The 6,422-nt window shown below is 43.3% G+C and overlaps 1 long non-coding RNA gene across 2 annotated transcripts; it reads left to right on the top strand.

Annotated features, from left to right (window-relative positions):
* The first annotated feature begins 4,771 nt into the window (after positions 1-4,771).
* On the top strand, positions 4,772-6,422 carry LOC110904424. Of its 2 annotated transcripts, none has more exons than XR_002572524.2 (3): positions 4,772-4,901; positions 5,416-5,482; positions 6,293-6,422. It is a non-coding gene; the product is annotated as an uncharacterized LOC110904424 (long non-coding RNA). The 2 variants fall into 2 exon arrangements; XR_002572523.2 differs by having other exon boundaries at positions 6,286-6,422.

Genomic DNA, 6,422 nt, shown 5'->3' with positions numbered 1-6,422 from the left:
GAGACTTACCTACTCGCCGCTGAGATCAATGACAAGCGAGTGAAGTCTGGCTTTTGGGATAAGCAAACCAAGTCTCTGCACCAAGCCACCGCAACAGCATCCACCGACACCGCCACTGCTCAATCCTCCAAGTCATTAAGAAGAAAGAAGAAGCACAACAACAACAGCTCCAGCAACAAGAGCTGTGTTGCCGCAACAACTGCTGCTGCTTTACAAGCTGTACCAGCTCAGCAGCAACAGCACCACCGCTCAGCTCCAGTGATCAATGCACCGCCAGCGAAGCGTGCATACACAGGCCCTCACCCGCTCTGCCCGACATGCTCGTATCATCATCCAGTAGGTCTAGCCTGTCGTTTTTGCGCTCACTGCAACCTTTACGGTCATTTCACTGCGAACTGTCGTTTTGGTCCCCGTCAAGCCCTAGTGCAAGCTACTGTCAACCAAGCTCTACTCCCCGCCCCTCAAGGCCAACAAGCAGCTCAAGCACCTGCAGTCAATGCTCGAGTCTGCTTTGCATGTGGTGATCCTAACCACTTTGCAAATAAGTGCCCGAACAGGGTGGTTAAGCAAGAGCCCCAGCAGCAACAACAGCAGCCTCAGCAACAGCAGCAAGCAGCCCATGCTCGAACCTTCAACATCAATGCCCGTTAGGCTCAGGCGGATAACAACGTGGTTAATGGTACGTTCCTTGTGAATGGTATTTATGCATCATGTTTGTTTGATACTGGAGCCGATAACTGCTTTGTGTCGTTTGAATTCGAGAAGCTCCTTAGTCGTAAGCGCTCTTATCTGTCCTCGTCATTCGAAGTCGAAGTCGCTACTGGAAGAACTGTCTCCGTTAACTCTGTTCTCCGTGATTGTACTCTGGAGCTCAACAATCACATCTTTCCAATCGACCTTATTCCGATGCAACTCGTAAGTTTCGACGTCATAGTAGGCATGGACTTTCTTCGCGAAAACCATGCTGAAGTTGTGTGCTTTGAAAAGATGAGTCGATTCTCGCTCGCGAATGGTGATTTGTTATGTGTGTACGGTGAAACTGCGTCGAAAGGTCTCAAGCCCATGTCATGCGTCCAAGCCAGCAAGTATCTCTGCAAGGAATACCGAGCCTTCTTGGCCAACATTGTAGTAGCGGAGAAGGAAAAGAAAAAGAAGGTTGAAGTCAAAGACGTTCCAGTGGTTCGTGAATATCCTCAGGTGTTCCCTGATGATCTTCCTGGACTACCGCCAAGTCGTGATATCGACTTTCATATTGACCTCATCCCTGGAGCTAACCCCGTCGCCAAAGCTCCTTATCGACTCGCTCCATCCGAAATGCGGGAACTCTCGAACCAACTCCAGGAATTGCTTGAAAAAGGCTTTATTCGCCCGAGCACCTCTCCTTGGGGCGCGCCAGTCCTTTTCGTCAAAAAGAAGGACGGGTCGTTCCGGATGTGCATCGATTATCGGGAGTTGAATAAGCTAACCATTAAGAACCAATACCCTTTGCCTCGAATCGACAACCTATTTGATCAACTACAAGGTGCCAAGTGTTTCTCGAAGATCGATCTACGTTCAGGCTATCATCAATTGCGGATTCAAGAGGAAGACATCCCCAAAACCGCTTTTCGAACCCGATATGGCCATTATGAATTCGTTGTTATGCCTTTTGGTTTAACTAACGCACCCGCGGTCTTTATGGATCTGATGAATCGCGTGTGTAAGCCTTTCTTAGACCGTTTCGTCATCATGTTCATTGACGATGTCTTGATCTATTCCAAATCGAAGACCGAACACGCGCAACATCTATGTTTGGTTCTCGAGTTACTTCAGCGGAACCAACTCTATGCCAAGTTCTCCAAATGTGAATTCTGGTTAGAGGAGGTTCAATTTCTGGGTCACATCGTGAATAGTTAGGGAATACACGTCGATCCCGCGAAGATTGAAGCCGTCAAAAGTTGGATTACGCCTAAGAACCCATCTGAAGTTCGTTCTTTTCTCGGACTAGCGGGCTATTATCGACGATTTATTGAAGGATTCTCCAAAATCGCTGTGCCGCTTACCGCTCTTACTCATAAAGACAAGCCTTTTGTGTGGGGAACCGCCCAAGAGTCTGCATTTCAAACCCTCAAGCACATGCTGTGCAACGCTCCTATCCTCACGCTGCCCGACGGAAGCAACGATTTCATTGTCTACTGTGATGCTTCCAACCTTGGTCTTGGTTGTGTTCTCATGCAGCGAGACAAGGTTATAGCTTACGCATCTCGACAGCTCAAGATCCACGAGAAGAACTATACAACCCATGACCTCGAGTTAGGCGCGGTTGTCTTTGCATTGAAGATTTGGCGACACTACCTGTATGGCACCAAGTGTACAATCTACACTGATCACAGGAGTTTACAACATATCTTTAATCAAAGGGAACTTAATATGCGTCAACGCCGATGGGTAGAACTCCTCAATGATTACGACTGTGAGATTCGGTATCACCCAGGCAAGGCGAATGTGGTTGCCGACGCGCTCAGCAGAAAGAGTTATGTGCTCAGTATCCGAAACGTTCCAGCCCAACATAACCTCGAAGCCCTTATTCGCGAAGCTCAACATGCTTGCTATAACGAGCATACATTGAAGAAAGAGAGGATCTATCACGATGGAGCTCAGTTAGTAAGCGAATCAGATGGGATTTTCTACTATCTGGACCGAATTTGGATCCCTAAGCGGACCGATTTGTGAAAGATTATCATGAATGAAGCCCATAAATCCCGATACTCTATTCATCCCGGCGCTGACAAGATGTACCAGGATCTTCGTTATAAGTACTGGTGGCCGGGCATGAAACGGGATATCGCCCTCTACGTTGGAAGTTGCTTAACTTGTGCAAGAGTCAAGGCTGAACATCAAAGACCATCCGGCTTACTCGAACAACCACCGATACCGATATGGAAGTGGGAGAGTATAGCTATGGATTTCATAACGAAACTCTCGCCCACGCCATCAGGTCACGACAGTATTTGGGTTATAGTTGATCGTCTAACCAAATCAGCCCACTTTTTGCCGATACGAGAAGACTATAAGGTGGAACGACTAGCCCAGATCTACACCAACGAGATCATTTGTAATCATGGTACGCCTCGCGACATCATCTCTGACCGTGATGCTCGGTTTATTTCTCGATTGTGAGAAACTTTTCAAGCAGCTCTTGGTACGTCGCTTAATCTGAGTACTGCATTCCATCCACAAACCGACGGACAGACTGAAAGAACGATCCGTACTCTTGAAGACATGCTCCGGGCGTGTGTCATAGATTTTGGTGGTAGTTGGAACAAACATCTGCCATTAGTCGAATTCTCGTACAATAATAGCTATCATGCCAGCATCCAAATGGCACCATTCGAGGCTTTGTATGGAAGGAGATGTCGATCGCCTATTGTGTGGCACGAGATCGGTCATTCTCAACTAACTGGTCCCGAGATTCTACAAGAAACGACTAACAAAATCCACCAGATTCGAGACAACTTGGTGAAGGCTCGGAACAGACAGAAAAGTTACGCCGATAGAAGACGCAAGCCCCTTGAATTTGACGTTGGCGACTACGTACTCCTAAAGGTATCACCTTGGAAGGGTGTAGTCAGATTCGGCAAGAAAGGGAAACTAGCGCCTCGATATGTTGGACCTTTTAAGATTCTGGAAAGGATCGGAAAAGTCGCCTATAGACTCGAACTACCGGAAGAACTCAGTAACGTCCACCCGACTTTCCATGTGTCTAACCTCCGAAAATGCCTTGCCGATCATGATCTAATCGTACCACTCGACGATCTTCAGGTCAACGAAACCTTACACTTCGTGGAAAAGCCTGTCGAAATCATGGATCGCCAAACCAAGCAACTCAGGCGCTCACGCATCCCTATCGTGAAGGTCCGATGGGAAGGCAAACGAGGCGCGGAGTTCACTTGGGAACTCGAAAGCGACATGAAGGCCAAGTACCCGCAACTGTTTGAATAAAGATCTGAAACGTCAAATTGGTAAACGACTCACGGTGATGTGCAGCTTCGAGCCTAATTTCGGGACGAAATTCCCTAAACAAGGGGAGGCTGTAACACCCCGTGTTTTCGAATGTCAAAGTCAAAGTCAAAGTCCAAGTCAACTTTGACTTCTTGACTGTTAATGTTCTTTTGCTTTTTGTATTATGTGGAGTAAGTGTTGTCTAAATGAAATGATCGAATGTTTAATCAATGCGACCGATTTACGACTGTGAATAGTAGGAAGTAACAATGCGATAAAGTTAATCAATCGATAATCAAGTTAATCAAATCAATCATCGAACTCGAACCTCGAATTATGCGAATTTTGGTATTGCTATATGTGTGTGTGCCTTATGTGTTACTTGTGCATGTTTACTTTATGTTTTGTGTGGTATTCAGTCGAATCAATCGAAACTCGAAAAGCAATCAAACTCAATCGAAAACGACATCGAAACGTGACTTATAGATGATTGTATGTTAGATATAGTAGTTGGGACTGAAGTAATTTGTCTAGGAACTCTATTGTAACACCCCGAAAATATAAATCCTTAAATTGGAAAATTCAAAGAGTTAATAAACAAGAATTTACAAACTAGGAACTTAACCTAGTTAAGTTCAAGTCTTGAAATAATTCACAATAGGGTTAAGACACACAAACTTAAGAATAAAACAAAATTGAGGGGCTAAACTTGCCAAAGAGGAAAGTTAAATGCTGAATTGTGACAAAACTCACCAAACACACCATTCTTGGTGTGTCTGGTCGATCAGGAGCAAGAAAGGGGCGACCCCCATCCCTCAAACCCTAGAATCTTCACAAAATTCATAAATTAAGGCTGCAAATCTGCTTCAAATCAAGTTCTAAACACGAATTAACGATCACCTAATCATAGTGATCAACAGGTATGTAGAAATTTGGTGTTTTTGCTACTTTTTGAATTCTAGATTAAGTGTGAAAAACAAGAGATTCAACTTGATTGTTGATGCATGGCTGAAATTAGAAGGGTTATGAGGTTTAGGATCAAACCCTAGATGATTTCTTGACATAACCTTGTATAATACTTGTAGGGTTACATAATCACCATTGTAGGTGAGTAGTGAACTCTAAGAAACTTGATAAATGCAGAATTTAAAATTCTTGTTCTAGCACAATCTGAAATTTGGAAGTGATTTCTGAAATGCTAATGATAAGATATGTGCTAAGTTGTTTAGTTAAAGTGAAATTCGATGAAAATTACAAGATATGAACTTGGTAATGATTGTGGGAAAAATCTGACCCGTTAGGTGTTTGTTGAAATGCCTAAGTGAGGATTTAAATGTAAAATGTTGATAAAAACGCAGATTTGATGATGGTCCATAATGATGTAATTGTGGTCATAAAAAGAGTTATAAACATGTTGTAAACTGAAATTTCTAGGCAAAGAGTCCGGATCGTCAAGCGGACAAACCGAAGGGAATCCACGGGGAAAGGGCGTGCTCTAAAGGTACGAAGATACTACTTCGCTACATTAAATTACTTATTGTTTTTATGTCGTAATATAAAGCAAGGTAAACAAGATAGACCAATATGTCACGAAAGTGACTTTGCGTCTTAAACAAGTGAACGGGTCAAAACAAGTGATAAGCATGAAACCTTGTATGTCCTGAATGGAGTGCAATTCAGCACCCAAACGGGTCAAACAAGTCTTATAGTAAGCACGAAGCTAGATACTATTACATAATGCATGATTTTATAGGATGCGTAAACTGTGTAGCGAACACAGTAAGCAAATTGAGAAACTTTACCCTTAATATAGGAGTTAAAGTTTAGAAATTTTAATGCATGACAAGTAGCATAAGTAACTAAACATGAAGCCTCGGAATCAAGCCTGTAAGCTATTCCTTAGACATACCCTCATGAGAATAGTCGAGTATTAGCACAGGTAGAATATGGGTATGGAAATTTACTTCGTCGCTTAACGACTTAAGTGAAAGTAAGCTGTTTGATGCATGGAAAATAATCAGCAAAACTGCAAACGAAACAAGGAGGTTTAGTACAGCGTTCACCGTAAATTACGGTGGTACCGTAATTTACGGTGGCCAGAAAAATTTTACGGTGGGGCTCTACTGATTTACGGTAGGCCTCAAAATGTCCAGAAGCCACCGTAACTTACGGTGTCACCGTAAGTTACGGTGGAGCCCAGTTTGATGAAATTTTTAATTCATTTTCTTGAACAAGTTTTCGGACCTGATTCGAATACGTAAATTTCCAAGAATGATAACGCTAATGCTTGTTTTAAAATGTTAGTTTTCAGGTATTCAAGAAAAAGGATGATGATCAAGCATAACTATCCGAACCGAACACTCTAGCAAACGCTTCCGCATATGATCTTTTGTTCTAAAAACTATGTAAACAATTGTAGTTAATATCTTGATTATGATTTC

Source organism: Helianthus annuus, chromosome 2 (genome assembly GCF_002127325.2).
Source record: "Helianthus annuus cultivar XRQ/B chromosome 2, HanXRQr2.0-SUNRISE, whole genome shotgun sequence".
Classification (NCBI taxonomy): Eukaryota; Viridiplantae; Streptophyta; class Magnoliopsida; order Asterales; family Asteraceae; genus Helianthus; species Helianthus annuus.
This window is presented reverse-complemented; position numbering and strand designations above follow the sequence as displayed.